This window comes from Portunus trituberculatus, chromosome 37 (assembly GCF_017591435.1).
Source record: "Portunus trituberculatus isolate SZX2019 chromosome 37, ASM1759143v1, whole genome shotgun sequence".
NCBI lineage: Eukaryota > Metazoa > Arthropoda > Malacostraca > Decapoda > Portunidae > Portunus > Portunus trituberculatus.
Genome location: NC_059291.1, coordinates 18,615,091 through 18,639,745, shown reverse-complemented (window position 1 = coordinate 18,639,745; position 24,655 = coordinate 18,615,091). Strand labels below are relative to the sequence as shown.

At 38.9% G+C, this 24,655-nt stretch overlaps 1 protein-coding gene across 1 annotated transcript in view; it reads right to left on the bottom strand.

The window, feature by feature from the left end:
- LOC123514045 overlaps positions 1 to 20,026 on the bottom strand; it is a 193,084-nt gene extending 173,058 nt beyond the window's left edge. Inside the window, exon 1 of the mRNA XM_045271628.1 lies at positions 19,923 to 20,026. The gene's annotated coding sequence lies outside the window, so the exon portion shown is untranslated. The remainder of the gene's footprint in view (positions 1 to 19,922) is intronic.
- Between the last annotated feature and the right edge of the window lie 4,629 nt (positions 20,027 to 24,655).

Here is a 24,655-nt window from a genome sequence, read left to right as displayed (position 1 = left end):
CTCACGAGGAGAGACGCCTGTAATCAGTCTGGCAGCTCTGTTCATGACAAGCTGTAAGTCTTTTAAGAGATACTTAGGCAGTCCATAATACAGAGAATTGCAGTAATCCAATTTGCTTATCACATGATTATGAACCAGCATCTTCGTAGTTTTCTCATCCAAGTATTTTCTGACAAAACCTATATTTTTCAGATGGTATCTTGTCGTCTTAACCACCTGCCGTATTTGATCTATCATATATAAATGACAGTCCAATAATACTCCCAGATCCTTCACTGTATCACGAACATCCAAACTGTTGCCATCAATACATAATGTGGACATATCAATCCTGTTTCTTACCCACTATTAAGCATTCAGTCTTGTTTTGATTAAGTTTCAACTGCTTGGATTCCATCCATCTACCAACACCATCCATAATAAGTTTTATCTTTCCTTCAACATTATCTACATTGTTCAAGGTCATGTAAAACTGTGTGTCATCAGCAAACAGTTTGAAGTCAATGTCATGTTTTCTTAGTATGTGTGATAGTTCAATAGTATATATACAGAACAGAATAGGACCTAAAACACTGCCTTGGGGTACTCCTCTTTCTAAAATCTTCTTGTCTGAGAAAGATTTACCAACTTGAACACAGTATTGCCTGTTTGCAAGATAACTTTCTAAATATGTTAGTGCATCTCCATCAATACCGACAGACCTGCAATCTAAAAGAAGCAATCTGTGAACAACTGTGTCAAATGCTGCACTTAAGTCCAGTAAAATTAGCAAACCACATTTTCCTTCATCCATCAGGATTATCAGATCATTGATAACTGAGCATAAAGCTGTCTCAGTCGAATAAAGTTTTCTATAAGCCGACTGATTATCCGGTAAAGCCTGCACTACTTTCAAATGGTCGAGTAATTGGTTTAATACAGCACTTTCAATAATCTTCGATAAAAAGGTCAAATTAGATACAGGTCTAAAGGAACTCAAGCACTGCGTATCCATTTTACCCTTTACAATGGGCTTTATCAATGCCATTTTTTCAGAGACAGGAAAGGTATTGTTCATGAAGCTACTGTTTATAATCAGAATTTCACAGAACTTCTCACTCTGAATAATATCACTAATAGGTAATGGGTCATTATCGCAGTAGGTTATATTAACTTTATGTACAATCTCCTTTACTTCATCCACACTTACTTGCTCAAAGGAGAGTAGCTTAGCCCGAGGCGTTGGCATACTCACGGGTATTTTAAGCTCCTCACTACTAAAACTCTCCACAATCGACTTTATCTTTTGATCAAAGAAGTCAAGGAACATATTTGCCAGCACAGTGTCATTAAACCCTCAGGCAACTTATTTATTCTCCTGTTACCTGTCAAATTATCCAGTATCTTATATAATCTACTAATGTTAGACCGTGACTCTAATGACTTCTGTCTATAGTACTGACACTTTCTCCTCTGTACAAGTTTGTTTAGCCTGTTTCTCATGTCCATATATTCCTTCTTGCCTCTTCTGTTCGTAGTCTACGCCACCTTTTTCTTTCTTCCTTTTTTCTTTCTTAGCTATGGAAATTTCAGTATTAAACCAAGGTGCATGATCTCTTATCTTAATATCCTTTTCATGAAGTGGACACATTTCATTGTATTCTTTTTTCATGTTGCCATTATATAATTCAGACAAACAAGATTCACATTTCTCAACTGCTACTCTTCCATGAGTACACACATCATCCTTTCTTAACTGAATGGCCTGTGACACTTCAGCTATCAGCCGCTCAGGGTCAAAATAATTTTTCCTACGAAACACTAATCGCTTAGTGTACGTAGTTTCTTTTTTACAAGATATTTGAAAAGTAACCATCCTGTGCACCGGTGAAATCCTGCAGATTTCATCAACATTTACTTCTCGAACAAGATTATGATCTGAGTCACAGAAGACCAAGTCAATTACATGTCCACCAGCAGATGTTGCTTTTTCTACTTTATTGTCTAAATTAAAGGATTTCATCATATCTTGAAACTCCCTCACTATATAGTTTTCTTGTTCATCCATTCTTATATTAAAATCTCCACAAATAAAAATATTAACGCTCACCATATCCAGCAGTTCCAAGTATTTCCTGAAATCGTCAATAAACGACCGGGCACTTAGGCTTGGAGGTCTATAGACCACTATAAACATAGATTTTCTACCACCAAGCTCACAGCTAACTTGCATATGTTCAAAGCTCTCCCATTTTTCTGACTTATCCACCCTAATTTTATTGCATGTTCTAGAAAGTAAAAGACCAACACCACCACCTCTTCCTTCTTTCCTTGGTATGTGCACAAATGTATGAGTGTCAGGGGTCATTTCTTTAATTTTTGCAGTGTCATATTCACTCAGCCATGTTTCAGTCAAAGCAAGAATATCCAGACTTTCATCATTAATTAAAGTTCTGATTTCTATTGTCTTGTTTCCAACTGACTGAACATTTAATAAACCACATTTCAACATAGACCTCACAGCATTAGTAGCCATGATCTGTAATATTTCTGATCCTGTCAATCTCACTTTCCAACACAATACAGCAACTATTATTCGCCGAGTGGTCAGTATTCTGTTTCTTAAACCTCACACAGTTTATGCATTTCTTCTCTGTAGATGTGCAATCCTTGGACTTGTGGTTGCCTGCACATTTAAAGCAAACAGGATGCTCACCATTTTTCTTGGCATTGCAGTTTGTCTCTGTATGACCATACCTTTGACAATGGTAACAGATAAGTGCATGATACCTGTCGCGAACCTGGTAAACTCCCCACTCAAGCTTAATCCTGTCCTGATGCTGATGTAACAGCTGTCTTATCATTGGATCACATTTGATGATGTAATGAACTGTGCCCCCTGCTGCTGGTTTGCAAAAAATATTCTCAATCTTTGACTTGATATCAGGAACTGCTTGAAGGTAGTCATTTCTCGCAATGATTGTATCAATGATACTCTCCTTAGTCTCTTCCTTATGGACATTACATAGCATTATCTTGGGTTTAATTTTCTGAACAGATTTAGTTGTCAACTTTTCAACATTCTCCAGTTTCTGGGCTGCCTCATTTCTCAGACTCTCATTGGCAAAATTCATCACTATTTTTTTGCCATCATTAGCAAACTTTGTATCATTAATTTGCATTCCATCCAAAGCATGAGAAACTTCATTCTTTAGATTTGCTTCAGAATCCTGAGTTACCCCTTCAACAAGGAGGTTCTTTTTCATCCTCCTCTTCCTCTTCACATCCTGCCAAGTTGTGGAATGTTCCGAGTCAGCTAAATTCAGCGACTCAGCAACTCCTGCCAAGCCTTCTGTTGCCTCATCAACCTTGATACTTATCTCTTTCATTCTTGCCATCTTATTATCAACTATTTCCATAATCTTGTCAGCTTTAGCAGTAATGCTCTTCAAATCAGACTTAAAATCCTCAACATCATAAATGAATTTCTTCAGAGACGACACCTCAATGAAGCAAACATCACACAGATACCTCACATTGCGGATATTTTCAGATTTAATCCCTGCAAATTCACACATTTCGTATGAGCCCACCGGTTACACAGACAACACTTAATGAACTTTGTTATCTATCTCCTGTTCTACCATCGCCTTAGTATTATAAGGATATCTGTCAACTTTTCACTATCTTCTGCCCTAAATACCTCATCACTATCTAGGATTTCCTGTGTGTTCTCTTGGGTGAAGACAGTTAAAAAATATTCGTTCATAATTCTACTAATCTCTTCCGCAGAACTAGCCATTTCACCATTTGTTGTTCTTACAGGACCTATTTCTTCTCTGCTCTTTGTCTTATATAATTGAAAAAATCCCTTAGGGTCCGTCTTTGCTTGGCTGGCTACCCTCAACTCATATTCACTTTTAGCTTTCCTCGTTAACCTCTTAACTGTTCTTACTAATCCATAGTATAGTGGCCTTAAAGCTTCATCTCCTGCCTTTAGCCTCTTAAATATATTCCTTTTTTGCCCTATGCACCACTTTAATCTGTCTGTCATCCACTTAGGATCGTTGCTTCTTGATTCTATTGTTTTTTATATGAAATGTTGGCTATCTGACCGTCACGTATTTTATGTAGGAACTCGGTATAGCTCTCACTAATCCTCAGCTGACCAGGATATCTCTCAGCTTCCCCCTCCACCACACTCTCTCTCCGCCTCATCCCGACTTCACACCTCCCCGTTCTTCCCTGGTCTTCCCTTCCTTCAACCTGACTAGTTCTGCTTCGCCCCTGCCAAGCAGTTCGTAAATACTCCCTTAATCCATCGAAATTAGCCTTTCTGAAGTCAGGTACTCTTCTTTTGTTCTGTTTTCTAAAAGTTTCATGCCATTTCAATGTATATCTTACTTCTTTGTGGTCGCTGTTACCTAAATGGCCTCCAACCTCCACCTGCGTAAATGTCTCCTCCCTGTTTGTCAGAACTAAATCTAGAATATCATTTCCCCACGTGGGTTCTAAAATGACTTGCTTTAAAAAATTATCCTGTATGACCTTAATGAACTCATATGCTTCCCTGTTACCCACCATCAAGCTCCAATCAACATTCCTATAGTTAAAATCCCCTACCACACATACCTTACTGTACCTGGCTGCTCTATTTATTTCCTCCCATAGGGAAGAGTTTATTTGGTCTGAAGCATTAGGTGGCCTGTACACTAAACCCATTACTACTGATTGAGACCCGTCCTTAATATCTACCCATAGCGACTCTGTTTTGCTGTCTGTCTTAATTCTGGTATTTATGCAACATTGCAGTGTGTCCTTGACGTACAAGGCCACTCCTCCCCCTCTTCTGTTTTCCCTGTCCTTATGAAAAAGTGTATAACCATCAATTTTCACCTGCTGATCAAACACCTTCCCTGACATATCTAACCAGGTTTCTGTTAAAGCAATTATATCAAAATTTTCAACACAAGCTGCACCTCTCAGCAAATCTATCTTGCTCAAAACATTCCTACAGTTTGTGTTAATACACAAACGTTTCGTTAAACAAACGTTCGTTAAGTGGAGTATTACTGTATATCATTTTTTTTTAATCATATATCAAATAAACTTTTCCCATAGAAATTAATGGAAATAGAATTAATTAGTTCTAGTGATACAAATTTACTCCCCTAAAAAATTAACATGCTTTAAATACCAACAAATATCAATTTAATATAAGATAAATACAGTGTTTATTGTATGCATGATATAAATGTACTATATTGCCCAAAATAACAACTTAACCCCTTTAGCCCATAAATTCCTGTGAAAAGCCCACATGGTATAAATAATAAAGAAAAAAAAAACTCGGGATGCATCGATAGATGTTCATCACACAAGACTCGGGGCAAGTCAATAGACGTTTAGGCGTTTTTGTGCTATATTTTGGCTATTTTCTTCCCGTTTTCTTTGCTTGTGAGATGGTAACATTCATCAGGAGTAAACATATGCTACACATCACAGTGTCACCAACTCCCACGATGGATGGTGGGAGCAACAGTGATTTCAGTGTCCGATTCCGCCACCTCTCCCGCACGTCTTCTACACCTCAGGTCTCTCGCCATGTTGCAGGGAGACAACTTTTGAATGAATGGTATCAAAACAAGAGAGAGAGAGAGAGAGAGAGAGAGAGAGAGAGAGAGAGAGAGAGAGAGAGAGAGAGAGAGAGAGAGAGAGAGAGAGAGAGAGAGAGAGAGAGAGAGAGAGAGAGAGAGAGAGAGAGAGAGAGAGAGAGAGAGAGAGAGAGAGAGAGAGAGAGAGAGAGAGAGAGAGAGAGAGAGAGAGAGAGAGAGAGAGAGAGAGAGAGAGAGAGAGAGAGAGGATACAAGGGGACCATTTTCAATCGCTCTAGCCAAGGCCGCTGGACCTGATCAGATGCAAGGCCATGAACAATGACGATACCACCTCATTCACCATGTAATATTTTGGTAACCATAGCATCTAGAGACTTCTGGTTTTCTGCATTGCAAAAAGGAAGAGTTGCTTGTGGGCAGAAGATCATTTGTACTCACTCGTTTATTGAATTTCCAAGTGTAATTAGTATGTGAATACAGGCTATTTTGTGTGTTTCTCGCCAAACATCCCCGAGTTTTTGGGGTTAAACATACATTCGTACTTACCAACGCTGCGACAGAACTTCATATATGTAATACTGAGGAGGAATTGGCGAGTTACCCATGCCTTACTACTGGAACGCCACATGAATTGGAGCTTCTCTTTTAACACCTTATATGTTTTAAAGGTCCTGGGGTTCTCAGAATGATACATCAACAATGGTTTGATTTTACAGTTACTACAAACGTTAGCGCACAGGGCCAAGTCATAGATATGCACATCATGTTCATATTTTGCAATTATCTTGTGTTCCATATCCACTGCGAGACTCTTCTTAAGTTTCTTCTTTTCAGCCTCCTTATTTTAACTTTTGGGACCCACGATCTTAAGTTCACAAAACTTAAGAAAAAAATACACACTGACGAGGAGCACAAACACATACATGCACAAAGAATGAACAACAATATAGAACGTGAACTGAATGTTTGGGAGGACAAGGGTAGCTGATCGATCACTGCACCATCTACCGATGGCTATTCGTATCTTAAAAATATCTTCGTATTTCAAGGTGTAAATTATGTTAAATTTTTTGTCATATATAAAAAAAAAAATTGTATGTTGGGTCATTCGTATCTCGAAGAATTTCTGTATACAGGCAACCCCCACTTAACGAAGGTTCACACAACGAAATTTTGCTACAACGAAGGTTTCATTTTACTACCATCTGCTCGTTTAACGAACACCAAACTCGCTTTAACGAAGTCTTATCCAGGTAATTTTTTCCAAGTTTGAAAGCACCAACATCTAGATTCCATCTACTGTCTCTACTATTTTCAAGTCAACAGACTCTATTAAGAAGGCTGGTGAGACCATATCTTCCTTGCAAGCTAAAAGAACAACTGAACTTGTAACTCTACAATGGATAAAATGGAAAGCCTTGTGGAAATGTGGTACATAAGTTTTGTATGTGATACAATGATACACCCTTTGTTTACATTCCACAGGTTGCCAGTTAGTGTCTTTCCCGTTTCACTCTCCCTCCCTTCATAAATTTAAGATCATCAACATTATAAAGTTACATACATACATACATTAGTGTACATTATAATGACTTAAATTAAACTGCATAAATGTTTAACTTCATAATTTTTACTTTCATTAAACCTTTCACTGTACTATGATGCACTCTCGCTTTGTTTACTCTAAATGGAAGTTTAAGTCAGGGGCTAAACTTGTTATAATCGGTTCGCTTAACGAAGTTTCGGTTAATGAAGTGTTTTTTAGGTACATAACCCCTTCATTAAGAGGAAGTTGCCTGTATTTATATATATATATATATATATATATATATATATATATATATATATATATATATATATATATATATACAGTAAAACCTCAGCTCACGACCATAATTCGTTCCTAAATCCTGTTCGTCACCCGATTTGTTCGTCCCCTGAATCAATTTTTCCCATAAGAATGTATTGAAATACCATTAATCCGTTCCAGACCAAAAAAAATCATACTTTTCTCCATAACACCCATTCAAAATAGACCTTTAATGTATGCATGACATGAACGAAATAATTATAAAAAGCCTAAATTGTTTTACTTACCTAAATGCTATCAAAATGATAATAAAATGAGTAAAAAAGAAAAGGTTATTTACTTGAGAGACTGGACGTTGATGGCATAATGGAATGGAGGAGAGGAGGATGGGGAGGAAGACAGACAAGATCCGAGAAGACAGTCATGAAAGAGGACTTTGGATGTGCGCAGCGTGCCAGAGCTACACAACAGGTGTGTAGCGTCACAAGTCAGTGCCGCTATGTAGGGCCCCGTTATAGCAGAGAGAATAACGCCGAGGAAGCTACAGTAGAGCGCGCCGGTAACATCACCATGCACAGGAAAAACAGGAGAAAATCGTGGTGGCACGGAGATTATGTTATGTAATATTTTTCGTATGTTCCTGTTTCTATTTTCTTTTGTGCTTATGTTTTGTTTTGTTATTGTGTGATAGCTGGGTTGGCTATCACACAAACGACTCGCCTGCCGGCGAGCCATTTAACCATGTTCGTCCCCTGAAATATCGTTCATCCCCTGGGTCGATATATTGACAAATTTTTTGGTCGTCTCCCGAATTGTTCATCTTTAGAGACGTTCGTCAAGCGAGGTTTTACTGTATATATATATACTGTATTTGATGGCTCATAAGATGCATGAGCTATAAGACACATCCACTTTTGCCAGACACTGATATGAAAAAAAAAGATATATGAGCAGAATATAAAGTGAAGGATTTCATCTGATATTTGAAGACTCACTTGCATTTAGACGATTATTAGATCCCAATATTTTGCATTTAAAAACTATGATCTTTGTTAGTAGGCTACACACCAATCCTGTAAAGCCTACGAGAACCCTGTGTCCTGAGAGGGATGGGAGGATTTTCTTGCCCAGTTTTTACTTTGGGAATGCTGGTGGGGTTGCAGACATGGCACCTGCCTGTTGGACCATTCCTGTGGTAAACCTTCAGTGGGTTCTATGTGTGGGCTCCTGAAACATTCTGAACCTCTCAGAGGATCAACGATTGCCTCATCTATCGGATGAGCTCAGTAGGTTGTGGGTGGATATGGCAGGACACTCTGAAACAAGAAGGCCTGGAAGTGGCGAGACCAGTAGCAAGGGTTTTACTTACTATTGGTCCGGCATGAGCAATGGTCACCATGTCAATGGGTAGCCATAGGCTTCTCCAGCAGACTGCAGCCATCCGTAGTAGAAGTTACCCGGGTTGATAAGTGTATAATGTGACTAAGGCTGAAGCACAGTCTAGGCTTCATGTCTATTGTTGCAGTATACACTCCTACCAAAATGTGTGAAACTGAAGAGATGTTCTATGCCAGACTCAACTCTGTACTGGACCAGTGTCCCTGTCGTGATGCACGTACTGTCTTGGGCAACTTTAATGCTGTCAATGGCACTGAGAGAGCCAGCTACACACTACAGTAGCCATCAAAAGTTTGGACGTGATAATGCTGATGTCATTATTTATGGCACAAATTGGAAGTCCCTTGCCAACAATATCATGAGCAAGCTAGATATTTTTCTGTATGCCTGGCAGAGAGACGAAAGTTGGTTCCACCAGGGCATATAGTGTTTATATGCTCAGTGCTGTTTGAGATTTGATGTGGGGAAAATTACGTTTCTGGAACACCATGCTTTCCATTTAATTTTACATAAATTCGCTGTGGTTTGGCTTCTGTGTTGCTGGTTATGGGTAGTGGACATGAAATTGAACATGACAAGATTGCTGCTATAATTGCCCTGTTTAAGGCAAGGTATTCTGTGAAGGAAATTTCTGAAAATACTGGAGTTATAGTGCATTCAGTACAGCATTGGTTGAAGCGTTTCAGGGATGGTGACAGGGCACCACTACCTACCCCCACGTCAGCACTGTGGCAGACCCAGGAAACTTACACAACTCACTTTAAATGTTATTAAGCATAGACAAGTCTCCTCATAAATTTGCTAAACAAGTTCAGCAAGAAAACCCTAGGTTATTAGGCAGTGTGTCTCTTCGAACAGTGCAATGCTGCTTCCACAAAGACATCAGTGTGCAGCATTTTAAGTATTTTAAGAGGAGAAGAAAGCACTGAACAGTGAAGGAAGGTACTTCGGAGTGACGAAAGTATCTTCACTGTGACCAGAAATCGACCTGGTTACGTGTACCGCCGGCCTGGCAGTGATCCTCTTCAGGCACGGTACATCACCCCTACCGTGAAGCACCCTGACTTGCTAATAGTATGGGGATGTTTCACATACTATGGTGTAGGGTACCTTGTAGTGCTGCCTAAAAATGAGAAAATGAATTACCTAAAGTTGTTGTGTGACTACCTTCCTGACTCATTTGATAAGTGCGAGGCTGATTTTTTTATGCTGGACAGTGCCCCCTGCCACACTGCTAAATGTGTAACAAAGTGGTTGAAAAATTATGAAGTAAAGTACTTTGAAGACTGGCCTGGCAACTCTCCAGACCTAAACCTTATTGAGAACTTATGGAGTTTGATGAAAAAATGGTCTGGAGAGGTATGACATCTCATCACTCCCAAAAGTTGGAAGCAGCACTGTGCGCAATATGGGCATAGTTCTCAGTAGAAAAGCTTCACAATCTTGCTGATAATGTCCCTAGTAGAGACAGTAGGCCTATATGGAGTCAAGATGGTGGCCTGCAATGCTATAGTTTTCTCACCTCTCATGCCTGTGAATAATATCCAGCTTCACTTCGAGAGTAAGAGACTTCCTGGTCTTCTTAGGAACACTCGGCCACATTGCAGAGCATTTTGGTGGTAAGTTGAGCGAGTGAAGACAAGCTGCTGCTGACGCTGTCATGGGAGTGAGTGATGCGTCTGTTGTCCACGAGAGGCTTGATCTTGATCTTGATCTTGATTCTACAGGTGTCCCAGGATTTCTCCTGAGGCAGGCCTTAGTATTTGCAGCTCCTGGTGTATTCAAAAGCTTGTCGGCTTGCATGATACGGCGGGGCTTTCAAACTTGGAAAAAATTACCTGGATAAAACTTCGTTAAAGCGAGTTTGGTGTTCGTTAAACGAGCAGATGGTAGTAAAATGAAACCTTCGGAATTGGCGGTATCGGCCTATTTTTGGGGTATCGGTATCGGCTTATTTTATGCCGATACTTCTGATAACTAAAAGGAATTTACTACTTAGTGATATGTTCGATATAAGATATTGACGATACCAAATTAATATAATACGGCGTATTAAGTTTCCGTGGTGATTACCGTATGTCATAGAATACTGTTTTCTGTGGTAATAAGCCACAACCTCTAAATTGGACGTGTATGAAATGCGTATAGGCTGAACTCCGGCATCCTGTCACACGGTCGGTCATGAGTCACCACGCATTCTCACTGTCTCAGTCAGACGCTGCTCCTCCACCCACACAAAGTTCACACAGGTGAAAAGCTTATGTTTTTGAACTATAATCTAAGAATGTCAAACTTCAGATATTGAGAATCCAACAAAATGATTTGGTATATATATATATATATATATATATATATATATATATATATATATATATATATATATATATATATATATATATATATATATATATATATATATATATAGTTAGGCATTTTGCATTATTGTAAATAACAACATATTCTTATTTGATTTATAATTAACAGTGCTAGTGTTAGCCTTGTCCAAGATATCATACTGGAATAGGTGGAAGCTCGAATTATATATGTATATTAATTTTAATGCAAGTTTAATTCCATAACTAAGAAAGTAACGATTCTGTTTTGTAATCATGTGCATTGTGTATAACTTGTTGCATATTAATTATTTAAGATCATAGCAATACACTAGAAATTTAGAATAAACTAAACTTTTTCTATTTAATTGAAAAGATTAGGTGAAAGCTCATTTTTCCAAATTGGTCTACTAATGTCTAATGAATTAATATCACAGGATGTCACATTTAATTAAAGAGAAACATACAAAACAAAATTAGTTTCTTTTGCTAATATTTTGTCTGTTTTACAATTTTAATAATTTTAAAAATATTTTTGATCGCCAAAATATCATCAATAAAATTAATAATGAAAATGCACAAGACCAAATGGTCGCTAAAGGAGTAAGAAGTAAGAATTTAAAATAATTGACAAGAATCAGAAGACTGAGAAGATATTCATTCCAATTGCAGGCAACCCCCATTTAACGAAATTTCGCCACAACGAAGGTTTCATTTTACTACCATCTGCTCGTTTAACGAACACCAAACTCGCTTTAACGAAGTTTTATCTTGGTAATTTTTTCCAAGTTTGAAAGCCCCGCCGTATCACGCAAAGCCGACAAGCTTTTGAATACACCAGGAGCCGCAAATACTAAGGCCTGCCTCAGGAGAAATCCTGGGACACCTGTAGAATCAAGATCAAGATCAAGATCAGCAGCAGCTCGTCTTCACTCGCTCAACTTACCACCAAAATGCTCTGCAATGTGGCCGAGCATTCCTAAGAAGACCAGGAAGTCTCTTACTCTCGAAGTGAAGCTGGATATTATTCACAGACACGAGAGGTGAGAAAACTATAGCATTGCAGGCCACCATCTTGACTCCATATACTGTCTCTACTATTTTCAAGTCAGCAGACTATTAAAAAGGCTAGTGAGACTGTATCTTCCTTGCAAGCTAAAAGATCCACCTGAACTCGTGACTCTACAATGGATAAAATGGAAAGCCTTGTGGAAATGTGGTACATAAGTTTTGTATGCAGTACAATGATGCGCCCTTTGTTTACATTCCACAGGTTGCCGGTTAGTGTCTTTCCCGTTTCACTCTTCCTCCCTTCATAAATTTAAGATCAACATTATAAAGTTACGTACATACATACATTAGTGTACATTATAATGACTTAAATTAAATTTAACTGCCTAAATGTTAAACTTCATAATTTTTACTTTCATTAAACCTTTCACTGTACTATGATGCACTCTCATTTTGCTTACTCTCAATGGAAGTTCAAATCAGGGGTTAAACTTGTTATAATCGGTTTGCTTAACGAAGTTTCGCTTAACAAAGTGTTTTTTAGGAACGTAACCCCTTCGTTAAGCGGGGGTTGCCTGTACTGAGTAATTTACCTTTGCAAATGGCTTCAAAAAGCTTCTAGAATTGCTCCTATTTCACAAACATTTTCAGAAGGACTTACAGCATTCCCCAAAACAAAGCCTCCCATCTGATAACGCTCGCCGTCCACCAACTCATCCTGGCGTCCAGTGCAGAAATCACTATAAGTAGTAGTATCGGTATCGATGGTATCAGTATCGGTAGTAGTATCGGTATCGGCCCAATTAAGTGGTATCGGTATCGGAATCGGCCAAAATTTTGGTATCGGTACATCTCTACTATATATTATTTATTAACTTTCTTTCAGAGATAGTGCTCAACCTCTACAACCCATTGCTGCATCATCCACTGAGACGATGGATGTCTTGGCACCAGCAAGAGATTCATCTGTGTTAGACATTGGAAGTGCTGCGGTAGAATTTCCATCAGTATTGTTATAACCAATGACAACAAATGTTAGTTAAACCATCATAAGCATTTTTATTGCAGATCTATCTTACTATCTATATAAGAGGTAAACAATACTCTCAAGAAGGAAGTATCCAAGACAAGGCACCCTTCCCTCTTCCTGCCCCCATACTCCTCATACACAGTGTAAGTGTATATGGTGTGTGTGTGGTTGCCTCACTTTTGCTGTCCTACTCCTGGAGGAGGATGTTGGCTTTGTTTGTACATAGATAGATAGTTAATGCCCCTACACTTCGGCTTTAAAGATATTTTGTATACTCTTATTGATATCTTCAGCAGTAGGGTAATGTGCTGTTATTGCACTGCAGACAGGTACTGAGTGCACTTGTCATTAAGACACATTCATGTGTGGATGCATTTCTTGTAAACTGCCATTTCCAACCATATACACACCTTCCATAATTGAATATCAACATCAGAAATTCTTCAAATCAATTTGATTAGGTTAAGTTACTGAAGTTATACTCTGTTAGTTTAGGGTTAAAGTTAGTTATGTGTAAGCTGGCAGAAGTTGTCCTTTACACCTGGAAGCATTAAATACAACAAATGGATAGTTTGTTGCCTGTGTTTCTCCAAGCCTAAGCAGGGTGTTTATAAAGGAAGGCAGGTGGGCATTACTGATTGTTTGAGGGAGAGTGAATGTGAGGTATACAAGGGTACCTATGAAAGAAGTGGTGTACTGTGTGGCAAATGATATGGAGTGGAAAAAAAAGGATGTGTTCTCTTAATGTCACCTAGGATGTGGGAGGATATAGATATACAAAGGTGAAATGGTTAATACTTTTCAAAACTAAGATGATCCATATGTGTATGGAATGATTTACTCACTCAAATTCTTGTCCATGTCATCAAGGGGCTTGGGAAGTGGACCACCTCCTACATCAAATAGACCCATTATTATAGTGGCCACTAATATTCAATGCTTCACTACAGGTTCTCATAAAGCATAGCAATGTAGGCTTTCCTATCCAAAAAAAGGGTGGGGGGGGGGAAATAATGCCTTGCAGGCTTAGTTTATTTATTAACACTGTTGCCTTATTGTGCTTGTCTAAATATCTTTTACTTAAGTACCTTAAATAGGCTTGTGTAAGAAAAGCCAGTTTTACAAGTGCACATTACAAGTGCCATTATAGATTGTTACACCTTATCATTGTGAATATTTCTATCCCTAGACACACCTTCCATACTTGGGTATCAACACTGGAAATTATTCTTCAAATCAATGTATCTCAAGTGACATTGTTAGTTTAGGATAAGGTAGGTCATTGGAAATTATTTTTCAAATCAATGTATCTTAAGTGATATTGTCAGTTTAGGGTAAGTTAGGTCAATGGAAATTATTCTTCAAATCAATGTATCTTAAGTGACATTGTTAGTTTAGGATAAGTTGGGTCACTTGAGGTTGCTAGGTTGAAGTTAACAATGCAAATTACTTGCTGACACAACAGTTGCTACTTCGTTTCCTCATCTGTGGTGGGTGTGGTACATCCATCATGTCAGTAACAACCAACAACAAAACAAAGTAGCAGTATATGCGACTACGCGTGCTTGGGTCATATGCTGTTTGATTACATCGGGTGAAGTGGAGTCAGTGGACAGAGGCACTATCATAAATTATGTTCATCTTCAAATACAGGCAACCTCCGTTTAAAGAAGGTTCACACAACAAAATTTCGCTACAATGAAGGTTTCATTTTACTACCATCTGCTCGTTTAACAAACACCAAACTCGCTTTAACAAAGTGTTATCCAGGTAATTTTTTCCAAATTTGAAAGCCCCACCGTATCATGCAAGCTGACAGGCTTCTGAATACACCAGGAGCTGCTGGTACTAAGGCCTGCCTCAGGAGAAGTCCTGAGACACCTGTAGAATAAAGATCAAGATCAAGCCTCTCGTGGACAACACAGGCGCTGCCGATACAAAGGCCTGACTCAGAAGAAATTCTGCGTCACCTGTAGCATCAAGATCAAGATCACGATCATGCGCAACACTCACTCCCCAGTCAAAATATAACAGCTTCACCAGTAGCTCATCTTCCCTAGTTCAACTTACCACCAAAATGCCCTGCAATGTGGCCTAATGTTCCTAAGAAGACTAGGAAGTGTCTTACTCTTGAAGTGAAGCTGGGTATTATTCACAGACACGAGAGGCCAGAAAACTAATAACATTGCTCGCCACCATCTTGACTCCATCTACTGTCTACTATTTTCAAGTCAGCAGACTCTATTAAGAAGGCTGGTGAGACCGTATCTTCCTTTAAAGCTAAAAGAACCACCTGAACTTGTGACTCTACAGTGGATAAAATGGAGCCTTGTGGAAATGTGGTACAAAAGTTTTGTATGCGATACCATGATGCGCACTTTGTTTACATTCCACAGGTTGCCGGTTAGTGTCTTTCCCGTTTCACTCTCCCTCCCTTCATAAAGTTAAGATCATCTACATTATAAAGTTATGTACATACATACATTAGTGTACATTATAATAAATTAAACTACCTAAATGTTTAACTTCATAATTTTTACTTTCATTAAACCTTTACTGTACTGTGATGCACTCGCTTTGCTTACTCTTAATGGAAGTTCAAATCAGGGGTTAAACTTGTTATAATCGGTTAAACGTTTCGCTTAACGAAGTGTTTTTTAGGAACATAACCCCTTCATTGAGCAGGGGTTGCTTGTATACCTAAATTTCATATATTGTTAATCTTTTTAATACAAAAATGCCTCAGACATACTTTTTTGTTCAAATCATCGTAACTGGATTAGTTTCAGTCCATAAGTTTCACCACTATGTTGCAGTTGGCATCCCTGCGCTAAGTCGAGCTAATGATGAGGGGTTCCACGCCATAACTTTGCCACCTATGTCACATCATAGCTACGATCGCTTATGTCATGACTTATGTCTCGCTAACAAAAGTTTTATAAATACGGGCCCTGCATATCAGGTTGTCTCTGAAAGGGATAACCCAGCATGGAAGAGGCCGATGGGATGTCCACAGAACTCATGGCTGTGGCAAGTCTTGCTGGGAGTTACTTGGCATGAGAAGGGAGACTGCATGGAGACTCGCAAGGCGTGACCGCCTTGAGTGGCGCCATAGGGTAGGCGAGATAAAACGTCCCCCGGTGTATGTCCCCCATCAGGTATATGTACAGGGTTGTAGAGGGGCAGGGGCTGAGAGTATTAAAAGGTCAGTTTAATTCCATGCGAGTGCACGAAGCACGCGAGCTAAAAAAAATTGGGCATTTATTTATCAATTAAAACTCATGATATAATTTCTAACATTACAACCAGATCATGTTGATGATTGGTTTTCTTTTAGAATCTGATCTGGTGCTGAGTGAACCTATTGTCAAGGTCCAAGTCCAGCAAGTCTAATTATCTAAACTTTATACTATGAAAGCACTTGATATGAGATTATTCACATATAACACTGATGTTTGGAATACATGCAATTCAGCGCAATTATAAAAAGCAACAAAACACTGACATTTTTTCAGGCAATTTATAATCGAAGAAAATAATACTGTGCGAAAATTAACTAATGGGGAATTTTCAGAACTAATCCACCAGATATCACCGCTGCTACATGTCCCCTGCTGATATGAGGTAAATTGTTGTATTAAATCCCAGGAGCATACAGAGCCATAGAATTTTTATTAGGATACTGTAGACATTCTGTATCTACTTTTAAATATCCTGTATGGATAATTTTGGGAAAACTAGTTAAAACAAATATTTTTTTGTGATTATCTTGTAATACTGCTATCAGTATCCTAAATATGGCATACTTCAAGTCTAAAATCTATTGATTTTGACAATGAAAAAGGTAAAAACTTTGATTATACTATATAGTATGACCCAGCTTACTCAGTAACTCAGAGCTGCTACAAGTACACAGGGTTCAAATCCACTAGGACAAGAAATCAGATTCATAATTACTCAAGATAGCAAATCCTGCCCAACTCTACTAATAATCATAAAAACTAGGAATTTTCCTTAAATATCTAGAGAAAACTCACTAGACAAGTATATATATAATTTATAACTTGTCAGCAAATTTTGTCTCCCAAATCCAGAAATCCTAGCCAGAGGATGCAGTTTAAACAACTAATACTAATCTAACCTAGCCTAACATGGGAACTGTGCCCCTTTGGATCTTGCTTATATTAACCTATCTTGAATCCCTCAGTGATACTAATCTAATTTTTCTAATGCAAGAGGGGAAAACTGGCCAAGGACACCATAAACTGAAAAAAACAAAGGCCCACATAATTGTCAGTCCCCTTGCAGGTCCGAAAAAGTTAGCCAAAATGAAGGGATATATGTCTTGAAACCTCCCTCTTAAATGAAGTCAAGTCATAGCAAGTCTGCAAATCCTTACAGAAACAGGTACAGTAGGGAGTTCTAGAGTTAACCTCAGAAAGGTATGAAAAGGTATGAATGATTGAGAAAAAGGTATGAATAATTGAGAGATGTTAAACTTGGACAGAACAAAGGTGAGAGGAAGAAGAATGCCTTTTCTAACCTAAATTGGCTTATGCTGTAACCGGACTACTGCCACCTTCCTTGTGCATCCAACCTCGAAAGTTTTTGTGCACCGCCAAACATCTAATTCTTCACAAAAATTGTTCGCCAACTGACACTTGAGACACTTTCTCGAACCTGAGATTTGAAACAACTCCAAATAACAAAGACATCCAGGGATTTTAGTAGTTATTCTAATGTTATGGTACAAAGACACACATATACCTTCAATTATAAAAATCTGCAAATAGAACTCATATTCCTAATATTCTAGAGACTATTAGCTAATGTTATTACCTTAACCACATTCCCAAAAAGGATAAAAATATGTCCTTCCTTTGCCAAACATTGATGTTTGTTTCCTTAGATTTTTAATGAATGAAATTTTTTTTTCCTATTTGGTATTTCCCAATCAACTAAACTTAAACAAACTTAATCTATTATAACTTAGCGTAATTTTGTTTTGGTAGAAAATTACAAGAGGTCCTTCATTTGCAAAATATAGCTGTTTGTCTCATTAGAATATTTTTTTTAGGAAATGCAAAGTTTTGTCTATTTTGGTATCCCTGACCAACTAAACTAAAAAAATTTAATCTAAGCAAGATAATTATCTAGAAAGGCATCAGTCTCACATTACACAATTAAGAATGCATTAATTATTGTATTTTGATGCCTAGAACACAAAATGAACACTGTTGAAAAAAATCCATAGATTCAGAAATTTATTTTAAATGCAGACATTTTCATGTTCTATGAATACACAACTCTTGACACATTCTAACTAAGGTTAATGTCTAGAATTGGTCCTTCTCAGTAGCACATAAGACAACTATGATATTATATTCACTTTACTTCACATTTATGAATATTTTTTTCCAGCGCAAGCCTTTTATTGGCTTATAGTGATGCTTTGCAAAACTCACAATCATGTCAGAAACTGAGTCCTATGAGCAGTATTCCTCCTCTTCTTCATTTGATTGTTTACATTAGTAGGGCATTGTGGGTGTTTTGGTGTCTATAAATCACATCTCACGGACGTCCATTGAGAGACCACCATGCTGGTAGTAAGTTAAATGACACATCAAGGCAAAATCAATCCGAGACCTTCAGTTATAGAACACTCAATAAGAGTCTGTTTTAGCTTTCCCCACCCAAACCCACCCAAAAACCCTAGCTAACCTAACTTCAATGTGGGAATTTTCATATTCTACGCAAAACTTATTTCAGAATTATTGCAATTTCAACCAATATACTCGTATCATACTTAAGTATACACATTATCACGGTCTACATCACACTTCTTCGAGCATTTCTAATCCCATTTTACCATATCAGAAAATGGGGTTAGATTAGGTTAAAACCCTGCTTTCCCAGGTCCCCAAGCTTGTTAGATATAAGGAAAAAGAAATAAAAGATAGGGTATATTGATTGAAACTACAAATTTACCCTTATTTCTTTAGCATTTATACTAAATGAGAAATTTGCGAGACAAAGTGTACCTATAGGTGAAAAGTGTCTTAGAAAGAAGTCTACTTCTTTACGTGGCTGTAACTAGCAGAAAATCTAGTAATACCTTAACTTAAATCAAACCTGATTTTATTTCTGATGCGATGTGTTAATTTTCAAAAGCGTCATGAGTCAATAATAAACAAACGCCAAAAAAAAAAAAAAAAAAAAAATATATATATATATATATATATATATATATATATATATATATATATATATATATATATATATAAAATAAAATAAAAATAAACAAATAATAAATAAATAAATAACAGACGTGGTCAGTATACTAACACATGTAGTCATGTCACACACCACTGATATAGTCAGATAATAAACATGAACCGCCTTCCTCGGTGTTTGAGATATTATCGGTCTGCAGTGTATAAACTTTTAATGAAACAGAAACAAATTCCAGGACAAAAGATGAGGGACAAATTTAATCTGACGTCATACTAGACTTGGCCTTACTTCAATAAAAATGTCCCACTTCATACTACTATATCAAAGAAAAGGTATAACGGAGGACACAACAACAATTCCTGTAGGTGAATTGTTGAAGCTAATCGGCCGAAATCATCACTGCCTACTTATCTCATCTGTTGTAAGGGATTCAAAGATATATCTATGCCCATAATGTAAGAGATTGTGACTCTCCACAGAATTTTCTTATAATAGGCAAATAGTACACTTACCTAAAATCTGATGAATTAGATTCTAGCAATGCCCAGAAAACGGAACGGCTTAATAATAATAAAGCAGCTCATTTCTGTTTGGCGCGAACCAACTTGATCTTGATCTTGATGCTACAGGTGGCTCAGGATCGCTCCAGAGCCAGGCCTTTGGATCGGCTGCTCCTGTAGAGGACAAAACAGAAAAAAAAAAAAAAAAAGTAGCATTTCTCTTCGTTAATGATCCCTACACCTCGCTCGCCACATTCTTTCCAGATACTCCTTCACAGCCTCCATCATCCTTTCACTCGTCTCTCACAGCCTCCATCATCCTTTCACTCGTCTCTACACAGTCCCAGCAGCAACACCATCCATTCCCTTCCTGTCTTCTCCACTCTTTCATTCCTATTATGCCCTAATTCACTCAAGATCACTTGCATCATCTCATGCCTGTCTCTCTCATACTTCTCACACTCCAGCATGACATGCTCCACCGTCTCGTCCTCCCCCATGTCACACATCTGGCACACCTTGCTGCGGGACTCAGACCACCTGTAGTTCCTTGCATTCACATCCATACACTGTGCCCTAGCTCGGAAGAGAAGGTCACCACCCAGGCTGCCATCATACCACCTTTCATACATCAGGGCTTCCTTTTCCTTGTACCATTCCAGGGTACTCTTTCGTTCCATCCCATTCTTCCATATATTCAGTCCCACCCACTTCACCTCTCTGTCTATCTCACTCTTCCATTTCCTTGCATCCCATTCAGTTCCTACCCTGCCTCCTCTTGTCACGATCCATTCACGCTCACTTTGATTCCTCCCAGCCATTCTCATCCCCATACCACTTGTAAACCACTCCTCTCTGTCATTCTCATGCACCTCTTCCTCCACTGACTCCCACTTTCATTCCACAGGTACACCTTCCTCACTATTCTTTCCTCATCCATTCTTTCCAGCCTGACCTTGTATCTAAGTGTGGCTTTAACTAGTCTTTCCCTAAAGGTGCTCCATCCCATATCCCCTCTCAAAGCTTCTACTGCTGTGTACCTTGGAGCATTCAGTGCCATTCTACCTATTCTATTTTGTCCCACTTCTAGCTTGTCAATTTCACTTTCATTCCATGCAATCACATCCATACCATACATTATGCTGGGCACCGCCACACTCTTCCACACCTCTCTCAGCACATCATATTTGCTTGCTCTCATTCTTGCTGCACTCCCCAATCGTCCTACCCACTGATTCACTAAACCTAACTTTTCATTCTTTGTCTTTTCACACCCACTTGGACTCACCCACATCCCCAAGTACTTATATTCTCGTGCCTGATTCATCTCATTCTCTCCAATTTTCCATACTGCATTGCTTTCATCCTCAGACCTATTCACTATCATCACCTTACTTTTCTCACTACTAAACCTAACTCCAAAGTCTCTCCCATATCCATCCACAACATCTAGCATTCTCTGCAACTCAACTGCTGACTCACTCATGACCACCACATCATCTGCATAAAGGAGCACACCTATCTTCTCATTTCCCACTCTTACTCCTGCATTCATTCTTCTCAATCTGGCTGCTAACTCCTCTGTATACAAACTGAAAAGGGTTGGTGACAGAATACATCCTTGCCTAACTCCTCTCACTCTTCACCCAGTCTGTCTCTATATCTCCTAGTCTGTATTTAGCTTTGGTGTCAACATACATGCTATGCACTATGTTGATTATTTTTTCACTCAACCCAATCTTTCCTAAGACTCTGACTAACATTTCTCTATCCACCCTATCATAAGCTTTTTCTATATCCAAAAAACCTAAATACAATTTGCCTCCCTCCTTTCTTTTTTTCTCAATCATTTCATTTACCACAAACAAGTTATCCTCAGCCCTCCTGTCCACACGGAAACCATTCTGTTCCTCACCTAACACTCCAGCTCGCTCAATCCATTTACACAATCTCTCATTCAGCACTCCACTAAATACTTTACCTACTGTGTTTAATAATGCAATCGGCCTATAGTTCTTCAGTTCATTCTTACTCTTGTGTCCTCCCTTATGCAACAGAGTCACCCTGCATTCATTCCACATTCTTGGCACCTCTCTTCCTCCCACACCTGGTTAAACACCTCAGTCATCCTGTCAATAACAACCTCCCCACCATTTTTATACATCTCATATGGTATCCCATCTAAACCTGCTGCCTTCCCATTCTTCTGCCTTTTCACACATCTCTACCTCCTCCTTGCTGATTCTCTCATTCAGTTCATCTGCATTCTTCATCTCCAGAGTCACACATCCTTCTCTCACACCAAACACTTCACCTACACCACCCACCTCTTCCCAGAACTGTCTAATTGCCTCCCTGATCTCATTCTTCTCTGTTATAACTTCCCATTCACTTTCAGACTCTCCACACCAACATTCTCTGACATATTCTCACCTCTCATGAACTTGTACCATTCACGGCCACCTTCCATGCCTTTCTCTCTTAAAGATTCAATCACACTCCTTTCACACTTCACTTTAGCTTTCATTATCATTCGCCTTGTGAGTCTCTGTTGTTTCACATATTCTTCCCATGCATTCAGGTACTCATTCTCTGCCTCATCGCTTTCATGTCTCTTTTTTCTCAACCATCTACACTGTCTACTCATTCTCTTTCGCTCCTTCCTGGCCTCTCTGATTTCACTGTTCCACCATGGTTTGCATACTCTCTTTCTCCTACCTACTCTCACATACCCTATCTGATTCTCGGCAGCACTCCGCACATTCTCAACCAGTCTCTCATTCAGGTGCTCCACATCATGTACCCTTACATCATCATCCCACCTTCTCTCACTCAGATCTACCTGAAAGTTCTCCCACCCTACATCTCTCAGTCTCCACCTCCTTTCCTTACCTGCCACTTTCACTTCATTCTCACTCTGCATCCGGCACTCCATGACCAGCATATTGTGGTCAGACACAATATCCACCATACCATCCTCATCTATCCACATGTGTGACACAATCTCACGCATTCTTCCATTCACCAGCATGTAGTCAATCGCTGATTCATGCTCCCTTGCATTCCAAGTCACTCGCCCCTCAGCCAAGGTAACATTCAGATTCTCAAACTCCATTTCATCCACAAACTCTTCAAGCATTTCACCGTTCCTGTTCATTCGTTCACCCAATAAACCTATATGTGCATTCATGTCACCCATAACAAGCACTCTTTCCTCCCTATGCTCTCTCACCACTCTTCTAAGTACATCAAACTTCCTCCTATTCTCCCTGTCAGCTCTTCCATAACAGTCATATAAACTACCACCACCACCATCTTCTCTGTTCTGCCAACTTTATTCTTACATTCTACTCTCACTGCCATCACATCTTCACTACTTTCACACCTCCCACATCTATTTCCTCTACTTTCAGTCCTCTTCCTTTCTTGTAGAGTAAGGCTACGCCTCCTCCCAGTGTCTCCTGTGTCCTCGGCCCTTCCCTATCATGACATACTCACATTCCTCCATTCACATGTCATCTCTCAGGTGAGTCTCGGTAAGCCCAACTATCGAACTTCCACTCCTCAAGTTCCCTGCATACATCCTCAAACTTCCCCACACCCCATCCTTTCACATTCATACAGCCAAACTTCACACATTGACTTGCCTGGTTAGTTTGTTCTATTCTTTGTCTGCCGTCATCCATTGGTCCTCCTCGTCAAGCTGTCACCATGCAGCACACCTGCCTTGCCCTCATCCACTCAGCCAGTCGCCGTCCCATCTTTTGGTTTCCATCTTGGTTGAGGTGGACGCCGTCTCTGCTGAAGAACCTGTCTTGATCCAGGATCCCGTCGAAATCCAGGAAGCTGACATTCCCCTTCTTCTCTGCAAGCCATTTCACCATTTTCAACATAATCTTGGTCTTGATCTTGATGTGCAAGCCATTTTCAACATAATCTTGGTCTATATCTTGATGTTACAGGTGCCTTGGGAATGCTTCGGAGCAGTATTGAGGAATCTGTAAAAGATAAGAGAAAGTCATGGAGCTCTCCCAACTGGGCACTGGACACAGCAGTTACCAGACTGAGGATTGGCCACACCCAACACAATGCGTACCTGCACAGGCTGGGCATGACCGACTCTTCCCACTGCCCCTGGTTCCTTACACAGCCTGACACCCCAGAACACCTGCTCTTGCAATGCCCTCATCACACACACACACACACACACACACGAGACGCAGTCAAGGAAGGACGCAGTACCATATGGAAAAGTGTGGCAGTGCCACATTGTCTATATGGCATAGAAATTACAAATTACAATGCAGAAGACATAAGGAAACTGGAAACGGTCCAGAATTCAATAGGAAGATGGTGTCTAGGAGCCCTGAATAGTACCGCCACAAAAGGCTATACGTGGGGATATGGGATGGAGCTCCTTCAAGGAAAGGATACTAGCGTGGCAAGACGTTTGGAATTGACATTTTAGCTTCATGCTCTTTTATCATGTACTGTTTATGTCAATAAGTATCTATAGTATTTATCCATCAACTTATCTATCAACTAGTCAATCACTGTTATATTGAAAACATTTACACGAAAATCAACAACAACAATAATGATGATAATAATAATATGATGTAATAATAATAATAATAACAATAATATTAATAATAATAATAATAATAATAATAATAATAATAATAATAATAATAATAATAATAATAATACCAATAATAATAATAATGATATAATAATAGTAATTA